This window comes from Hyperolius riggenbachi, chromosome 5 (assembly GCF_040937935.1).
Source record: "Hyperolius riggenbachi isolate aHypRig1 chromosome 5, aHypRig1.pri, whole genome shotgun sequence".
Classification (NCBI taxonomy): domain Eukaryota; kingdom Metazoa; phylum Chordata; class Amphibia; order Anura; family Hyperoliidae; genus Hyperolius; species Hyperolius riggenbachi.
In genome coordinates, this window is record NC_090650.1 from 380,986,874 (window position 1) to 381,007,459 (window position 20,586).

Genomic DNA, 20,586 nt, shown 5'->3' on the forward strand with positions numbered 1-20,586 from the left:
AACAGCACCCGATAGTCCCGAGGGCGGGAGCACAGTCTGTCTTTGGAGCCAATCACGGCACTCCCTCAGTAGCAGGGAGTGCACTGATTGGCCCCACTGATGGAGCTGTTGTCCCGCCCATAGATCAGCAAAGCTGTCCTGTGACTTTTGAATGGAGGAAGCTGCGCGGCTGCCAATTTGAATCTGAAACGCTGGATGACACGTGGGGCGCCGGAGGACAACGGCCAGGTGTACCGACGAGCACCAGCAATAGACGATACATAAGACATGGGGACATGAAGAACGGGAATAGCTACAAGTATGTACAGTATTACATGCACTGGCTGACACGGGGACAGAGGAGGACATCAGCAATAGAACAGAAAAAAAGAGATGGGGACACAGGAACAGAGGGATTAAGATGCCCAGCAGATGAGTGACAGGGGACATGGAGGACACAGTGGAATACAGGGATTGAGATGCCCTGCTACATGTACTGTATGTATGTAACTCACTGGTGGACATGAGGATGGAGGAGGGGGACATGGAAATAGAAGGGAGATGAGGGATAGAGGACACAGGGATAGAGATGCCAGACAAAGTATTTAACACACTAGAGGACATGGTGAAGGTAGAAGGGACGAGGGGATAGAGGACACGGAGGACGCAGGGGTAGAAGACAGAGGAAACAGGACACAGGGGGATGGAGTACGGGGACAGAGGGACAGAGAACATGGGACAGAGAAAGGAGGAAAGAGGACACAGGGACACCAGGGGACCTAGGAGGACAGAGGACACAGAAGGTTCAAGGAAGGTACAAGAGGTAAATAATAATTGGGGGGGAAAAGGTCCATAAGACGCCCATGCACCATAGACACACCAGGTTTAGTAAATTATTTTTCCCCTTGAATTTTGTCCTCTAAACCTAGGTGCGTCTTATGGTCCGGAGCGTCTTATAGTCCGAAAAATACGGTACCTCTTTCAGGCAGCAAATGAAAACAAGTAAAACGGCCTGGTTATGTTTTACACTGTACATACACGTTTATCTCATGTCACTTCGGGCACAGGTTAACATTGCTTTATATGAAGTTTGCATAAAAGTTATTTAAAAATAAATGCTGCAAGTAGTCTTTGCGAAACAGAAAGGAAAATGCCTGCACCACTAATTCACAACTCCTCCCTTCTTTTTCAGCAATGATCGACTTCCTGCTCATGACCACCATCTTCCCTTCCCAGTTGGTCTGAAGTCATTAGATGCCGGCAATAGACGCATGACTTCAAGCAGACAGAACAAGCACTCCCTACCCTTCACGTACTCGTGGGGGAGCGTTTCAGGCCGACTTGTTGGGTGTAAGTAACCAAGTCAATAGAAATATGAAGCGGTAAAGCTGGTATTTTCAATTTTTGCTGGCAAAAGCTACATAAAGAAACCATAACAACTTTAAAATAACATTCTACTTATTACTTATAGAAAAAAAACATGAACTAAGGTACTAAAGACTTATACACTACATTAAAATGACAACAAAAGGATCTCAGAGCCAATATATCATACATTCAAAGGCTAATGGCTGGTACACAATACAACTTCCCAGCAGAGCAACAGGTGGAAACTATCAGACATGTCAAATCTGAAAATTACTACCAGGGCTGTGAAGTCAGTACAAAAATCATCCGACTCAGTTTATGAAACCACTGACTCCAGGTACCCATAATTGCTCCAACTCCTCAACTCCTTAGTCTAAATTTTTACAAAGGCTATGGATTTGGTTAAAAAAAAAAATCATCCAACTCCTCAGTTTATTGAAACCTCCGACTCCAAAATTTTTCCGACTCCTCAACTCCGACTCCAAAGCCCTGATCATTACTGCTCAAAATCGGTCCCATTATTGATGGGGAATATCAGAAATAATTTTTTGTGCACTGGCAATAATATACACCATGCAATTGTCCAGTCAGATTGACTGATCGATCGTTTATTTCCAGCATGTCCAATTTGCTTCTGATCAACAAAGGAATCAATTTTGAAATCAGCACTGCACAAAATTGATCTCTCTCTCCATCAGACATGATGAAAATCATCGATCGACTGGATGAACCCACCACTGCATGGTGTGCACCCACCTGAAAGAAAAACCTATACAACCATTTTACTGCTATTAGTAGGATGGAGATTCCAAGCAAGATCTAAAGAATGACTGAATTTAGTGTAGTAGTCGAACAGATTGTGCTAATTAGCAAACTGGATAGCACTATAGTTAACCACTTAACGACCACCCACTGCACAGGGGCGGTCGGAAAGTGGAAGCCCTAAGGACCAGCATACGCACAGAGGCGGTGGTCCTTTTAGGGGCATGGGCGGAGCGATCGCGTCATCCGTGACGGGATCCTCCGCCGGGGATCGATGGCTGGTCATTTAGCCTCCAGCTGCCGGCCAATTAGCAGCACCGGCGGGCGGTGGAATACAGAAATTCGCCAAATTACAGTGTATAAAGCACTTTGTTAGGTAAACAAAGTGCTTTATACACGCATCCTCCTCGCCTCGTGGTCTCATTGTTCCAGAGACCACCAGCGAGGAGGAAGCACTAGTGAGTATACACCACACTTTTTTTTTTTTTTTTACACAGCCCCCCTGATCTCCCACCCCAGCCGACCCCTGCCATCACCCTTGCACCCCTCTAACCCCCCCCCCACCTGTCACTAACTATCGACGCTATCCCCTAGATTAGGTCCCTAACTGCCTCCTAATCCCCCCTGATCCCCCCCTACCTTTAGATCACCCCCAGACCCCATCCCAGACTACCCCCCCTGTATACTGTATACATCTGTATACAGCTAGCTTACCCCCTGATCCCCCTCTGATCACCTGTCCATCACCCCTCAGCACCCCCACCCATCAGAGCAGACCCTAACTGCCCCGCGGGGGCAACCGATCACCTGTCCAGACCCTCGATTGCCCTCAGACCCCCCTCCTGATTACATCCCCTGCGCATTGTTTACATCTGACCTCTCCATCAATCACTAACTGATCTTCGATCAGTAACCCCGTGTCTGCCTCTCATCAGATCAGGACTCAGTCTGCCCCGTGCGGACTCCTGATCAACCCCCCACCCCCTCAAATCGCCCTCAGACCCCCCCCCTAATCACCCTTCCGAGTGCATTGTATTTGACTGTCCCGTGATCTGCTTCGATTGTCCAGTGATTGTTTGATTGCCTCCGAGACCCAACTTCCCGCCACCCCCAACCCCACCCTCCCCCCAACCACCACCTTCCGAGTGCATCAGATTTGCTTGTGCTGTGATTGGATTTGATTGTGCTGTAATTGTATTTGACTGCCCCGTGATCGGCGTTGATTGTCCCGTGATTGTTTGATTGCCTCTGAGACCCCACTTCCCACCAACCCCAGCCCCCCCCCCCCCCCCCATTCCTGATCGCAGACAGATCTATAGCAGTACATTAGGGTCACCTTAGTGTAGGCTCCACTAAAAACGCAGTGTTTACCCGATCAGGCCTGATTGTTCGCCCGCACTTGCATTCAGCCGCCCCACTGTAGTGACAGATTTTTTTTTCTGATCACTGCAAAAACACTGTACACTAGCTGTGGCGCTGTAAAGATCAGTTTTGATTTTTATTTTTTTATTTTTTTTTTTTATCAAAACTCAGTGACCACAGCTTTCTACCTCTCCAATACTCCCTTTTGCTAGGTAGGTGCTCTTTTTTTTCTGGGTAGTCTCGGAGGAAAACCCCATAAATTTAGCAGTCCACAATGGCAAGAAGGGGAATTTCCGATGAGGAGGTATACAGGTACATGGACCAGTCGGATGAGAGCGTTTGGGAAGACTCAGCCGACGAATCATCCGGGTCCGAATTTGAATCTGTGGAAAGCAGTGGTTCTCTGACCGAAAGGGATGACGAGATTTTGGTCCCGGCTAGAGCCAGGCGTACCAGACCCCATGTAGTTAGACCGCAGGTGGCGCAGGATCCGCCTCAAGGGCAGCAGGGTGGTGCTAGCGCTGATGAGTTTTCTTGGTGAGGCAGGCACCAGCAGCGCAGCATCTCCTGGAATTAGTACCAGTACTTCCGTAGACCCTGGTGAAGTGGTGAGCGCCAGCATGGAAGTTAAAACTGGTACGGTGGCACGTGCAGTAGTACCCCTGTCGCAGCCACCAAGAAGAAGATGGGCCCGTAGTACCCATAGACTCCCAGAGGTGCTGGCAAATCCAGATTGGCAATCCCGATTCCGCCGCACCTGTAGTGCCCCCTTTCACCGCCCAGTCTGGAGTCCAGGTGGCGACAGCTCATCTAGGAATGGCCCTAGGCTTTTTGCAGCTGTTCATCACCCAGGTTCTCTTGGACTTAATTGTGGTTGAGACCAACCGTAAAGCCACACAATTCATCACCGAGAACCCGGATAGCAACTATGCCCAGCCTTTCCGGTGGAAACCAGTCCAAGTTTCCGAACTTAAAATCTTTTTGGCCCTTATCCTTCACTTGGGACTAATGAAACAGAATGTATTGCGGTCGTATTGGTCTACGAGCCCAGTACATCATGTTCCCTTGTACCCTGCTGCCATGTCCAGGACACGATTTGAGTCCATCCTGCGCTTCCTGCACTTCAATGACGACAAAACCAGTCGTAAAAAAGGCCCACCCTGCTTATGACCGGCTCCACAAAATTCGGCCCCTCATAGATTACCTGTCAACATTTGCAGATGCTTATACCCCTGAACAGAACATCTGCGTAGACGAGTCCCTCTTACGCTTTACCGGGTGCCTTGGCATCAAACAGTACATCCCAAGCAAGCGCGCCTTGTATGGGGTGAAACTGTATAAGCTCTGTGAAAGGGCCACAGGCTATACATGTCGTTTTAGGGTCTATGAGGGAAAAGACTCAAAATTGGAGCCGGTCGGATGCCCTGACTACCTGGGGAGCAGTGGAAAGGTTTTGTGGGACTTGGTGTCACCATTGTTCCAGAAGGGGTACCATCTTTATGTGGACAACTATTACACAAGTGTGGCCCTCAATCAGCACTTAAAGAGAATCTGTATTGTTAAAATCTCACAAAAGTAAACATGCCAGTGTGTTAGGGGACATCTATTCCCCTCTGTCACAATTTCGCCGCTCCCCGCCGCATTAAAAGTGGTTAAAAACAGTTTTAAAAAGTTTGTTTATAAACAAACAAAATGGCCACCAAAACAGGAAGTAGATTGATGTACAGTATGTCCACACATAGAAAATACATCCATACACAAGCAGGCTGTATACACCCTTCCTTTTGAATCTCAAGAGATCATTTGTGTGTTTCTTTCCCCCTGCAGCTATCTTCCACTGAAGTGTCAGGCTGTTTCTTCCTGCAGAGTGCAGACAGCTCTGCCTGTATGTAATTCCTCAGTATGTGAAAGCCCAGCCAGCTCAGAGGAGGATTTATCCAGCTTGTAAAAGATAAGAGAGAAGAGAGAAGCTGCTCTAATCTAAATAATACACAGGCAGTGTGCAGAGAGGGGCCTGGATGGGGGAGATGCATCACAGAACCACAACACTGAAGAACTTGGCAGCCTTCCAGACACAGGCCTGACAAGTCTGACAAGAGAGAGATAAGTTGATTTATTACAGAGATGGTGATAGTAGAACGTGCTGCAGTAAGCCAGAACACATTAGAATAGCTTTTGGAACTTGTAGGATGATAAAAAACAGGATGCAATTTTTGTTACGGAGTCTCTTTAAAGTTAGAAGGAATCCGATGCTGTGGCACTGCGCAACCTAGTAGCCAGGGCTTCCCCCAACGGCTCGTTACCACCAGGCTTGAACGGGGGCAGAGGGCCGCCTTGCGTACTGACGACCTGCTCGCGGTGAAATGGAGGGACAAGAGGGACGTTTACTTTCTGTCCACCATTCACACAGACACGACAGTCCAAATTCAACGGGCAACTGAGGTCATTGAAAAGCCCCTTGTCGTCCACGAATATAATGTTAACATGGGAGGGGTGGACTTCAATGACCAGGTTAGCGCCCTATTTAATTACCCAGAAAAAAAGACGCTGGTATAAGAAAGTGTCTTTCTAGCAGTATAGTTTACAACAGCTTTGTTCTCTACGGTAAGGCTGGGAGAACTGGATCTTTCCTTCAATTTCAGGAACAGATCGTTCTGGACCTCCTGTATCCAGAAGGTGCCAGCCCCCCCAATGCAACTAGCCGACTGCATGGAAGGCATTATGCCTATCAGCTTCCGAGTACCCCAGGTCAAGGCATCCGAAGAAAACGTTGTCGTGTCTGCAGCAGTGCTAGAAGAAGGTCTGACACCAGTTTTTATTGTACCAAATGTCCTGACCAGCCTGGCCTATGCCTAGGGGAGTGTTTTGAGAGGTACCATGAGCAGGTACACTATTAGAACCTAGGGAACTCCAGACACAGGAGTAGGCACACACTCAGTGGTATTTCGCACATTGTCCCAGGGGGAGAAGAGGTAAGCTTGAAAACCAAACAAACAGGTAAGCATAAAAGTCAGAAGAAGGATCGGTTTCCATGCTTGATATTGCTAATCTGTGCTAGGTTGGCGATATAAGACGGCATGTTTGAATTTCCCTTGAGTGTGGACACCCCCGGTTTATATGTGATTTACTTTGGGCCTATGATGATACTTTAATGCCACACAGAGTCATCTATATTGGCAGGCATTTTGTTGTATACTACAGGCATAATGCTGTATACTAAAGTTCTGAGGCCTAGTCACATAAGTTGGTGGCTCACCCTGAGTGCAGGGTGGCACGGTGTGTGTCTCTCTCCTGAAGTTATCACTGCCATTGATGTGGAGGAAGATCTGCCATTGATGTGGAGCAAGGTAGGTTTGCCGTTCATTTTTCCTTTCAGCCCAGAGTGCATTACCCGTATACCCAATATAAGGAATATAGCAGAAACTCCTAATACATGTAATGATTGCAGAGACCCTAAAATGCGAGGACTCCACAAATGACCCCATTTTGGAAAGAGGACACCCTAAAGTATTCTGTAAGGTGCATGGTGAGTTCATAGAAGATTTTAATTTTTGTCACAAGTTAGCAGAATTTTTTTTTTTTTTTTTTTTTTTACAAAGTGTCATTTTCTGTTAACTTGTGACAAAAAATAAAAATTTTCAATGACCTCACCATTCCCCTCATGGAATACCTTGTGTATTCTTTCCAAAATGGGGTCATTTGTGGGGTTTGTTAACTGTCCTGGCAAGTGGGGGGGGGGGGTGCCAAATTTTGAGCACCCCTGTAAAGCCTAAAGGTACTCACTGGACTCTGGGCCCCTTAGCGCAGTTAGGGTGCAAAAAAGTGCCACACGTGGTATCGCCGTACTCGGGAGAAGTAGTACAATGTGTTTTGGGGTGTATTTTTACACATACCCATGCTGGGTGGGAGAAATACCACTGTAAATGGACAATTGTGTGTAAAAAAAAAAAATCAAAAGATTGTTGTTATTTACAGAGGTATTTCTCCCACCCAGGATGGGTATGTGTAAAAATACACCCCAAAACACATACTACTTCTCCTGAGTACGGCGATACCACGTGTGGCACTTTTTTGCACCCTAACTGTGCTAAGGGGCCCAAAGTCCAATGAGTACCTTTAGGAATTCCCAGGTCATTTTTCGGCATTTGATTTCCAGACTACTCCTCACGGTTTAGGGCCCCTAAAATGGGGCAGTATAGGAACCCCACAAATGACCCCATTTTAAAAAGAAGACACCCCAAGGTATTCTGTTATGAGTACGTGAGTTCATAGAAGATTTTATTTTTTGTCACAAGTTAGCAGAAAGTGACACTTTGTGAAAAAAAAAAATCAATTTCCGCTAACTTGTGACAAAAAATAAAATCTTCTATGAACTCACCGTACTCCTAACAGAATACCTTGGGGTGTCTTTAAAATGGGGTCATTTGTAGGGTTCCTATACTGCCCTGGCATTTTAGGGGCCCTAAACCGTGAGGAGTAGTCAGGAAACCAAATGCCGCAAAATGACCCTTGAAATCCTAAAGGTACTCATTGGACTTTGGGCCCCTTAGCGCAGTTAGGGTGCAAAAAAGTGCCACACGTGGTATTGCCGTACTCGGGAGAAGTAGTATAATGTATTTTGGGATGTATTTTTACACATACCCATCCTGGGTGGGAAAAATATCTCTGTAAATGGACAATTGTGTGTAAAAAAAAATAATCAAAAGATTGTCATATTTCTCCCACCCAGCATAGATATGTGTACAAATACACCCCAAAACACATTATACTACTTCTCCTGAGTACGGCAATACCACGTGTGGCACTTTTTTGCAGCCTAACTGCGCTAAGGGGCCCAAAGTCCAATGAGCACCTTTAGGGCCTGTACACACTGCTGCGCTTGCGTTGCGTTTTTAAAAACGCAAGGTCTTTTGAAAAAGAATGAAAATCGTGATGACTTGTACACACTGGTGCGATGCGTTTTTAAAAAAACGCAAACGCAGTGCCTGCTGCGCTTTTTTAAGCGCAGCGCATGAAAAACGCATTAAAAACGCATGCGCTTGCGTTTTTGCCTGCGTTTTTCAGAAGTCAGTATCCCAGGAGACTCTGCAATCTCCTGATTCCTGTTGAAATGTAAACTAGAAAAAAAACAAAGGATTCTTTAGCCAATCAGCAATTACAAGAAAAACTCAAACGCACAAAAAACGCAGGCAAAAGCGCATGCGTTTTTAAAACTACAGGCACTTTAAAAACGCATGCGCTTGCGTTTTTGCCTGCGTTTTTCAGTGTGTACAGGCCCTTAGGCTTTACAGTGGTGCTTACAAATTAGCACCAGCCAAAATGCGAGGACAGTAAACACACCCCACAAATGACCCCATTATGGAAAGTAGACACTTCAAGGTATTCAGAGACGGGCATGGTGAGTCCGTGGCAGATTTCATTTTTTTGTCGCAAGTTAGCAGAAATGGAAACTTTTTTCTTCTTGTCACAAACTGTCATTTTCCGCTAACTTGTGACAAAAAATAATATCTTCTATGAACTCACTATGCCTCTCAGTGAATACTTTGGGATGACTTCTTTCCAAAATGGGGTCATTTGGGGGGTATTTATACTATCCTGGAATTCTAGCCCCTCATGAAACATGACAGGTGGTCAGAAAAGTCAGAGATGCTTTAAAATGGGAAAATTCACGTTTTGCACCAGTTTGTAAACGCTATAACTTTTACCCAAACCAATAAATATAGGCTGAATGGGTTTTTTTTAATCAAAAACATGTTTGTCCACATTTTTCGTGCTGCATGTATACAGAAATTTTACTTTATTTGAAAAATGTCAGCACAGAAAGTGGGGTCTGGTCCTTGGGGGGGGGGGGGGGGGGGGGGTAAAGCCTGCGGTCCTCAAGTGGTTAACAGAAACCTGAAGAGAGGAAAAAATAAGCTACCAACACAGAGTTTTTAAAATGGACCTGGCAATTTTAATTTTGTTTTTAACATATTCCAAATTTACATAAATACAATGGTTGTAGCACAACGGGATAGGGACTTGATCCCACATCCCTAGTAAGTATTAAACTAAGGAGTCGAGGAGTCAGAGCCATTTTGGGTACCTGGAGTCGGAGGTTTCATAAACTGAGGAGTCGGATGATTATTGTACCGACTCCACGGCCCTAGTTAGCATGAGTCTACTCATAGCCAGGGGCAACAGATGGTGGACTAGCAGGGGTGTAGAAGACTTACCATCCTTAGTGGTCACATCCCAAGAATCCAATAAATATCCCCTTAGCACGTTTTGAAATGCTAACGGCAACACAAAACCTCTAACTCAGGCTGGGCACACACTTGTGCAAAAAATAGTTTTGCCATAATGACAGTTTACAGCTCACTCATGATTTTTCATGTGCAGTTTTCAATTTTTAAACTTGGCATTTACCACTTGCTGGTCTGCAGGTCTCAGTCCCTTAAAGAAAACCAGAGGCTGTTCTTGAGGGGGCAGATGGGACACAGAGGCATGTTCTCTGCCTCATGACATTCCTGTGTTCCCCCACCGCCGCTCTCTGCCTCCCTACTGCTGCGCTATAGCCCCCTGCCCAGTAGAGCGAGCTGCTACGATAGAGTGCCGTGAAAGACAAGAGTGAGGGGCCTGCCCGGCAAGTGTGATTGAAATTTACACCCTGGCAGGAACAAGACACAAACAGGGCATACATTTTAATTACCAAGGTCCAGAAGTGGTTACAATTCATTGAATTTGAGAGGGAATTTCGAACAAACTCAAGCATTTAATTAGCCTGTCTGTATGTGGGCCTTCATCCTGCCTGTTCCATCTGCAGCTGACGAGGATCACAAGCAGCTCTCTAAAGCTAACGAAATGCTTGACGTCCCCACCAACAGCCCACACCATTTATAAACATCTTATGAGGAGGTTCCTTTGAGGTGTGGGGGGGGGGGGTTGGGGTTGTGTGAGATCACTTTAAAGAGGAACTGTAACGGCAAAACGTCCCCTGGGGGGTACTCACCTCGGGTGGGGGAAGCCTCCGGATCCTAATGAGGCATCCCACGCCGTCCTCCATCCATCAGGGGTCTCGCTGCAGCCCTCCGTGCAGCGGTGACGTAATATTTACCTTCCTGGCTCCTGCGCAGGCGCTCTGACGGCTGTCGGCTCCGAAGTAGGCGTAAATACCCGATCGCCGTCGGGTCCGCTCTACTGCGCAGGCGCAAGTCTCCGGCGCCTGCTCAGTAGAGCGGACCCGACGGAGATCGGGTATTTCCGTCTATTTCCGAGCCGAATGCAGCCACAGCGCCCCCGCTGGAGCCAGCAAAGGTAAATATTGAAATTACAGTCGGGCCTGTCGCCGGCTGTTCAGAGGGCTGCAGCGAGACCCCCGTGGGATGCAGGACGGCGTGGGAAGCCTCATTAGGATCCGGAGGCTTCCCCCACCCGAGGTGAGTACCCCCCAGGGGATCTTTTTAAAGTTACAGAGTCTCTAAAGGTTACATCCAGGCTCCCCAAAAAAAGAAAATACACTTACCTGGGGCTTCCTTAAGCCTCTAGCAGCCGTCCTGTGCTCTCGCCGCAGCTCTGGTAGCTCCCGGTCTTCTCCGTTGCAAAAGCCAATATCGCCAGGTCGGCTTCTTCTGTGTTCCACGGCACGGGTCACATGGTCCGGCTGACATCAGGATTGTACTGCGCAGGCGCAGAACTACTACGCATAACAATGCTGATGACGTCGGCCGGACCACGTGACCAGTGCGGTGGAGAGCAGAAGAAGCAGACTCGGTAAGGTCGGCTTCTGCAGCGGAGAAGACCGGGAGCCATCGGAGCTGCGGCGAGGGCACAGGACAGCTGCAAGAGGCTGGAGGAAGCCCCAGGTAAGTGGATTTTGTTTTGTTTTTGGAGCTTGGACCTTCCCTTTAAGGCTGTTGCACTGTCCTCTAAATGACCTCCGAAGTGCCAATTTTCCTCATACTTCATGATTTCTACAGATTCCTGTAAAGTTAGTAAATTCACTTTCAAAGAGACAACAGAGATCCTACAAGGAAGCATACATGTAAACCCACAAGCATACATGTAAAGACGCCAGGAAATTTGGGCGTAGGATGAAGAAAACTGCAATTTTCCTATTGCAGGCAGACGAATTATGCTGTTTTCATCATAATTTGGGCTCCATTTTTTGGGCCGGTGCCCAAATTACTCACCGAACACTGCTATAGCCGTAATTCGCATTATGGTGGCGCCCCATTTACCCAACTCCCACAAGGAAAACTTAAAACCCTCCATAATAAATGCAGTAGTAATATTACTGTGTATCGCACATAAAAAGGCATGTCATAGTATGGTTAATTTTGCCACAGTCATGCAAATGTGTACTCACGTTTTTCTCAAATTTCTTGAGTTTTCTTTATGCTAACTGTAAAATAAAAACAAACAAAAATTATAATTAAACAACCCACATAAGGAGGGATGTTACCTCAACCTTTGCTCATGTTGTGTACTTTTGTTCCAAGTGCCTAGAGCAGTGTTCCCCAACCCTGTCCTCAAGGCCCACCAACAGTGCATGTTTTGTGGAAATCCAGAGGTAGTTAATCAGCTCTGCTGAGACACTAATTACCTCACCTGTGCATGTTTGTGGTTTTCTGCAAAATGTACTGTTGGTGGTACTTGAGGACAGGGTTGGGGAAGTCTGGCCTAGAGAACATTTGTGTTTGAAGACAGGTTTTCACTTGGATCCCTAATCATGGTGGCGTGATTTGGATGCCAAGGCTGTAAGCTGGAACTTGGTGGTGGATATATAGCTGCACAACAGAGAATGCAGGCAAACAGAATGGGGTCTGTAAATTTAAGCACTCCTGAATTGAGAGGGATATGGAGTCTAACATATTTCATTTTCAACAACGAAAATTTCCTGTGTAATAAAGGGAGCGCTCTATAGTGCAGTAAAAGAGTAGTTTCTCTGTAAAACAAAAATTTACTAGATGTCATATGATAAAAGCGTGTAACATTGTAGGCAAGCTCCCCTACTCCTCAAGCTGTCCCCCAGCTTGCTCCGTAGCCAGCGCTGCGGGCTCCAGATGTCCGTGGATAGGGAAAGTAACAGACAGGGCTTGTGGGCGAGGCCTAGCCTCTGCGTGCCAGCATCATTACGCATTTCAGCGCGTCTCCACCTTCGTCAGATCAATCCGACAAAGGCGGAGACGCGCCGAAACGTGTAAGGATGCTGATGGCACAGAGGCTAGGATGCTGCTGGCACACAGAAGCTAAGCCCCGCCCACAAGCTCTGTTATGTCTGCACCATCGGCCATGGAGCGAGCTGGGGGACAGCGTGAGGAGGAGGGGAGCCTGCCTACAATGTTACACGCTCATCTGACATTAGTACGTTTTTATATGTTTTACGGCAAAATAAACTACTCTTAATACACTATAGAGCACTACCTTTATCACACAGATTGCTCTACCCCACTTTCCAAGAAGTTTAAGGGAGCAGCTCCGGAGTGCATCCATTCTTCCTGTATTGGAACGGTTTGTGCGCTGGGCTATTAGGATTTGGCTTTCAAAGTAGACAAGACAAGACAAATAACATTTATGTTGCGCTTTTCTCCTTGCGGACTCAAAGCGCCAGAGCAGAGCAGCAGCCACTAGGGCGCGCTCTATTGGCAGTAGCAGTGTAAGGGAGACTTGCCAAAGGTCTCCTACTGAATTAGTGCTGGCTTACTGAACAGGCAGAGCCGGGATTCGAACCCTGGTCTCCTGTGTCAGAGGCAGAGCCCCTAACCATTACACCATCAGCCAACTAGTAGATTTCCTGGCTATCCTGCTGAACCTGTGTCTATGAAGCCATAGATTCCAACCAAGCATGCCGATCAGGTGCTCTGACTGAAGTCTGGCTAGATAAGCTGCATGCTAGTTTCAGTCAAAGAGCTCAACAGGACAGCCAGGTAACTGGCAACCAGGAATCTAGCACTGCAAAGCAAGGGTGCCATCCACCATCCTGCCAAAAGCAGTTTATGTAGAAAAAAAGATAAAACCAAGGGTACATATATTGTACTGGGTGAAATGGATGAGCCAAACCTGTCCAATGGCCCCAGCCTTACAAACCAATGGGCTCTATTCACAATCATTTTCCAAATGCCGAAATGCACTTGCGGTAAATTCCCGACTGAAATAAGACCATCTTGACACTCACGTTTTTCCCTGAGTGCATAAAATTTTATGCATGGTTTACCACATGCATAAAAAATGCAGTAAAAGTCCAGGAAATAATACGGAAAAATGTCCGCAAAAGGCGGTAATTCCCGCAAAAATACTAAATTCACAAAGAAAAAGGGGCGCATTATTTCTGACTTAAAGGGAAGGTTCAGGGTGGCTCTTAAAAAAATAAAAATGCCCATCCACTTACCTGGGGCTTCCTCCAGCCGTGGGCAGCCAGGACGTGCCCTCGGCGCCGCTCCGCAGGCTCCCGGTCCCCTCCGGTGGCCGACCCGACCTGGGTCTTCTGCGTTTCAAAATGCGCCTCACGGGGGCGCGCTGACGTCATCGGACGTCCTCCGGGCTGTACTGCGCAGGCGCAGTAGTTCTGCGCATGCGCAGTAGAGCCCGGAGGACGTCCGATGACGTCAGAGCGCCGGCGTGGGACGCAGAAGTTCCGGGCCTTGGAGCGCAGAAGAGCCCGACCTGGCAGCCGGCCTGGCCAGGTCGGGCGCGTCACCGGAGACCACCGGGAGCCTGCGGAGCGGCGGCGAGGGCACCTCCTGCCTGCCACGGGCTGGAGGAAGCCCCAGGTAAGTGGAAATTGATTTTTATTTTTTGCCCACCCTCCCTGAACCTTCCCTTTAAAGGACAACTGTAGTGAGAGGAATATGGAGGCTGCCATATTTTTTTGTTCCTTTTAAACAATACCAGTTGCCTGGCAGACCTGCTGATTTATTTGGCTGCAGTAGTGTCTGAATCACACCAGAAGCAAGCATACAGCTAATCTTGTCCAATCTGACAATGTTAGAAACTTGTCCACACAAACTTGCACAGTGAAGCGGTATTCAAAGCTTGTGAGTGGATTAAAACATCCTTCCCTCCCTGCATTTATGTGCTGAGCATTATTATTATTAGTTATTCCCCGAACATTAGGGTGTTCGGGTTTGGTTCGAGCACAGCATGGTGCTCGGCAGCGCTGTTCAGTCTCCTCCCCTCGCTTAGTGGCGCCTTTGCAAGCAGCGACGATGCGGTTTCCACAGCTATGGTCACACAGCCTAGCTGGCCATGACCATAGCTGTGATTGGCCGAGCGGGTCACGTGTTCGGGTATAGAAATACCAGAACGCGCGGCTGGCTCCGCCATTTGCATTGGGGTTTAGCTTGGGGTAGGTAGGAGACAGCACTGCCATCCAGGCCAGCCACAGTGCCCCAGCCTCACCACCACTGCCAGCAGCAGCCACAGTGCCCCAGCCTCACCACCACTGCCAGCAGCAGCCACAGTGCCCCAGCCTCACCACTGCCAGCAGCAGCCACAGTGCCCCAGCCTCACCACTGCCAGCAGCAGCCACAGTGCCCCAGCCTCACCACTGCCAGCAGCCACTGTGCTTTCAGTACTATCAGTGCCAGCTGGTAACAGTTGTGCCCATAAAAAACCCATTTTGCAGAAGCTTCCCTCATTTTGCAAGGTTTTTCAGGCCTGCAAAGCAGGCATGCTCGGGTCCCCATTGACTTCAATTAGGCTTTGTGTTCGGCCGAATATTCCGAACATCTGGACCAAGTTCGGCCGAGCCGACCCGAGCCCGAATACCTGGGTGTTCAATTAACACTAATGTCGTAGCCTGCACAGGAGAGCAAGGAGCTGACGTTTGTTTTGCCCTGTTCTTTCAGGCATGTTTGTCTTTCCCTCCCTCCGTGGAATATTTAGTTACTAAGAATTCCAAAGCCAGTACAAAATATACCTGGTCTACCAGAATACTCAGGGAAGAGAATTCCACATAAACAGCATAGGCTGTGACTGACATCACTGGGAGAGCAGCACTACACACAAATATACAGCAATACATAGGTTTACAAAGGCCTCGATTCATAAAAGTGCTGTCGGTAAGGTAAATCCGTGCGGGGAAACACCGCTGTCGGTATTTCAGCCTTCTGGGTGGTCATTCACAAAAATGTTTCTAGTTGTGATAGGAGTGCGGAGATATTCCGCTGTAGGCTAGTGTTAGGCTGTCGGTAGGCATGCGGAAACAGGAGAAGCTGGCCGAGTCCCTCCGTGCGGTATTCTCTCTGCTGCTGCTTGGGAGGTATGTCCCATTCACTGCAATGTATTCCGCAAGCTTCTCGCCACATCTGAGGTAGCGGTAATCCCCGTCTGCATACCGCTTCCTCTAATCTTTATGAATTGACATTTTGTTACTTTTGTTAAGATAATCACCACACAAGGCGGTGATTTATCGCTCTTCTCAGGAATGTCGGCTTTTCATGCGGAAAAAGCCTTTATGAATACAGATTTTGCTATGTGGTCGGTAAAGTGAGCTGTTTTCAGCATTTCCGCATGCGGGAATGCTTTATGAATCGAGGCCAAAGGCCTCGATTCATAAACAGCAGTGCGATAACAAAAATCTTGTCGGGAAAATACCGCACTCTGTATTTTCCCGGTCCCTGTGCTAATTCATAAAGATTTCCCCAGCTGCCCTTGGAGGTCGGTAAATTACCACAGCCCATTGAGTGGTAGAGTAGAGCAGAGTCCCGATTCCCTCTTTGCCCTGCAGAAATGAATCACACAGACGACTCTCTCTGGCTCTCCCACTGATGACTCAGACAGATGAGTCACACAGTCTTTCCCTGCCTGCAGAAATTACTCACACAGATGGCTCTTTCCACTGATGACTCAGACAGATGAGTCACACAGTCTTTCCCTGCCTGCTGAAATGATTCACACAGAGGGCTCTCCGGCTCTCTCCACAGATGAATCAAACAGACTTTCGGATCTCTGCACTTTGCATTAATCAGAGCTGTCGGTAACTTGTTAAGACCTCACCAGAGGTGTCGGTAACTACCGCCTGGCTTACCGCTTGTTGAAGGCTTTATGAATTGACATTTGCTGACAATTTACTGACATGTGTTGTCGGTAACTGCAGCCAAGTCGGTAATTTATCTCCCTGGTCGGTAATGTCAGCTTTTCATGCGGTAACAGCCTTTATGAATTGACATTTTGCTAAGTGTTCGGTAAAGTCTGCCGTTTTCAGCATTACCGCATGAGGTAATGCTTTATGAATCGAGGCCTAAGTGTTTCTGATACTGAAACCAGGAAAATGACTGTAAAAGTTGGTATCCTGAATAATGTATACTCTCTAGTGAGTAGAGATGGATAGTGAGATCCTATTAGTTCTAGTTTGTATGCAAATCACATGCATCTTGGGTCAATTCCAAGCAAGCCAGAATTACCAGCATCGCATTGACCATGTAGTACAGCGCCAATGAAGATGATGGGGCTAAAGAAATCATCATCAATAATAATAAGCAAAGAGTAGGAATGATCAAGGAGATGTAAACAATCTGAAGCATTGTACGCATACAAAAATTGTATAGATTTATACAAATGTATGCAGCTTGAAATGGGCCAAATAAAGGTAAACTGCATATATTTGCACTAAAAAAACTGCACAATTCTGCATAATGCATCTCATGGATCATCCCTACGCTGAAGTGACTGCAGCTCAAGTTTCAAGATTTCTATAGATTTGGAGGTCCCTGAAGAGAAATGCAGGAGCAGACAGTGTAACCATCTGTTATATCAAGCCCCATGGTGACTTCATAGGGCAGTTTGAAATCTTCACTTTAAATGTATGCTGTTTTGTCAATGTATGCTAGTTAGTTGGAACAACAGCAGCGGAGAGGTCGGCATGGGACAGTCAGCAGCAAGGGGCTGGAGAAAGCCCCAGGTGAGTTTTTTTATTTTCGGCTGATAACTACTTTCAAGTGCATAAAATCTGCATCAGCTCCTGACTGTCTAACCATAACTGCAACACACAGCCACCTCCACCCGCTCCTGTACCGGCTACTATCCTTGCAGCCGCTAAACAGACAAGGCCGGATAATGTCCGAAGGAAATGGAGATCTGCAGAAGCTACAAACGTGGAAGTGTGACGTAACGGCAGAGAAGCAGGTTGGCGTCCATCATACTTCAGCCACCCTTCCCCCCACATCCCGCCCCCGTTTACCAGAAGCGTTCCACACGACGCACCTAAGGATGAATACCGATAAACCGCGCTGCCAATTCTCTTCAGACCAACAATGGCGCGCGCCACCTGCTCGTCTCCTAGAAGCTTCTGCTGTAACGTCAGCGGAAACGCCCGCGCCCAGCCAATCAAACTAGCCGGCTGCCGGCGAATCGCTGAGCGACAGATAGAGCGCGCGTGCGCACTTCATCCTCCATGGGCGGAAGTTATTGCAGGATTCGCTGTTGGCGCAGACTGAGACTTCCACTGCGCATGCGTGGTAAAACAGAATAGCACGATCTGACACAATACTACTTAGTACGACCAGCTCTCACGTTTGATAAAGAACCGGTGCTCCTTCCAAATAGACTACCTGGCGTATTTTCCTACCTGCCAGACAGTATGACCCGACGAGAGGCTTGTATGGATGGGATGAATGGCGGCAGTGGGCTGTAGGGAAGGTGTGGAGCGGTTGCTCAGAGCAGCTAATTGCATTTCATCCTGATTGGCTACCCTGAGGAATAGCTCCACTTGTGCCATAGTTTATTCCTGCAGACACGCCACAACATAAGGGGTAGAGAGCCTGTTGTGTAGAGAAGTATTAATATATTAAGTTCAGTACTGAATAAAACAGTTTAACTTACCTGGGGCTTCTTTCAGCGAAGCAGGTGGCTTCAGTGCTGTGCATTGGCCACATAGCGCCTGAGTTGGGTGCCGCCCATGGGCATCCGCAGCATAGGGCAAGAGGGGTCAAACACCCCCTCCTTCCTTACCTGTTATCACCAGCTGCCACAATTTACTCTCTGTCCCCGTCGCAACTCACAGACCTCAGATCAAGGCAGCGAGAAGCAGAGCAGAGTGCATGCTTCAATGCGGAAGTGACGTCATTGGTCACTTTCGCATGTGAAGTGTACGGGTCCGGGCGGATAGTGTGTGTCCTGCTCTTCCTCTCGGTCACCCTGATCTGAGGTCTGTGATTACTAGCATAGGCAGGCAGCGCCCTGCAAGGCAATGAGCCCAGCACTACCTAAAATTATTACTTCATACTTCTATAGCGCCGACCTCTTCTGCAGTATATATAGTCTTGTCACTAACTGTCCCTCAAAGGAGCTCACAATCTAATCCCTACCATAGTCATATGTTTATGTATGTATTGTGTAGTGCATGTATATTTTAGTCTAGGGCCAATTTTAGGGGAAGCCAATTAACTTATCTGTATGTTTTGGGAGGAAACCGGAGTGCCTGGAGGAAACCCACACAGACACAGGGAGAACATACAAACTCCTTGCAGATGTTGACCTGGCTGGGATTCGAACCAGGGACCCAACGTTGCAAGGCGAGAGCGCTAACCACTACGCCACCGTGCTGCCTGTTTAAAATTGGGGGGCACTTGTCACCACCTAAACTAGGGGCGTCCCTGTCACTACCTAAATTGGGGAGGCACCTGTCACCAGCACCTGTGTTGGAGGCGCTCACAATTCAACCCCTACCATAGTCCTAGTCTAATGTCCCACCATTGATAAGTTCATGTAAATTTGGCTCCACCTGTGACCACACTCACATTCTGGTCCATGACCACGCCCATTTTTCATTTCCACCCACTTGCCCCCACCCCTCAAAAATTTTCTGCGGATGCCCATGGTGTCGCTATAGTCTGCAGCCCACGCAGGTAATTTGGGGTTCCGCCAGACTCCAAATGACTTCTTCCTCCAAGTTACTACAACTCTGAGCGGGAATAGTATTTAACAATGCTGGGAATTTGGAGGGCAGCTGGGTGAGCCATCTTTCGCTTCACCCTGTGCCCAGCTCACAGGCAGTGTACATATATGGACATATAAGGACGTGCAGCATGTGTCCTACAAAACTTTCTAATGTCACCTTTGAGCCAATCACAAAGCTTCTCATCATGATAAACTACTCACATCTATAATGAGAGTGGTTCCAATACTGCTGCAGGCAGGACTTGGCACTCTCCTCTCCACTCTCCTTAGTTTTGTAGCAAGTATACTTGCGCTGATCTTCAGTACAAGTGAAAGTAACCTGTACTGTGCTACACGCGCTACCAGGAGCATCATAGCTAACAGTGTGTATTGTAGGACTGTGATGATACTTGTATTAGTGAGTGGAAACTAATACAACTAATTCCCGCAGGGCAAACGCTTTGCGGTATTGGTTTTAACCCTGCAAACTTTGGCATGCGAAAGCAAATGCATATTTGCATGAGCTATGTCCCGTGAATAGCCAATTTTTGCAAAGCCAGATTTGTCAGGTGTTACTTGGTTTGATGCACACATAAATTCTCTATAAAGTGTCCTATATAGGTTTGCCAGCTGTCATGCTTGTGTCCCCCTTATGCACTGTGGAAAGAATTTAAGATTTATAATTAATCTCATGGTATATCCTTTATATTCTCACGTGGCTATAAGAACTGCATTAATGTAATCAGGCCAGTGTGCTAGAGTGACACTTTAAGAATATGATTATAGTATTGTTTTAGAAATTATACAATGTAACTGAACTTAATGTGTTTTCAGAATACAGTTATTGCCTTGTAAGTGTTTCTATTTCAGAACGATCTCCCTTCCCCCTCGTGTCCGCTCTACCAGGCACAAAGAGAATTCTTTGGGAAGGGCAGTTTGAACCAGATTTTCATGAGCGGATTTGTCTTTGCTGATCACTGGCTAGAGGTCATAACGAAACTCCACCACTGTTTCATTTCCAGTGAAACGAAAGTTAAGCCTGAAAGTGAAAGCTAAAATACAGGAAGTTTTCTGAAGGACAAGTAACCCTGCCTACAAAGGAGGACTGAGTCACCTTGATATGAAACTGATTGGACTCATACCAGAACAGACTGCCCAGAGGGAGGAATATTTTAGCATGTTAACTAGGATATAAAGATCAGCAGATGAAGGAGACCCCCACCTTTTTGTAACTGGCCAGGCTGCAGCTAGCCTGTT

General features: G+C 47.3%; 1 protein-coding gene across 3 annotated transcripts in view; it reads right to left on the reverse strand.

Moving 5' to 3' along the window:
* RBM12B (RNA binding motif protein 12B) overlaps positions 1-17,748 on the reverse strand; it is a 135,541-nt gene extending 117,793 nt beyond the window's left edge. For 2 of the 3 annotated variants that reach the window (XR_011020950.1, XM_068237650.1), the window contains exons 1-2: positions 17,656-17,748; positions 11,819-11,854 (exon numbers count right to left, since the gene is read on the reverse strand). The gene's annotated coding sequence lies outside the window, so the exon portion shown is untranslated. Of the gene's footprint in view, positions 1-11,818; positions 11,855-17,632 lie in introns of all 3 variants that reach the window. The other variant, XM_068237651.1, reaches the window with a different exon arrangement.
* Positions 17,749-20,586: the final 2,838 nt, after the last annotated feature.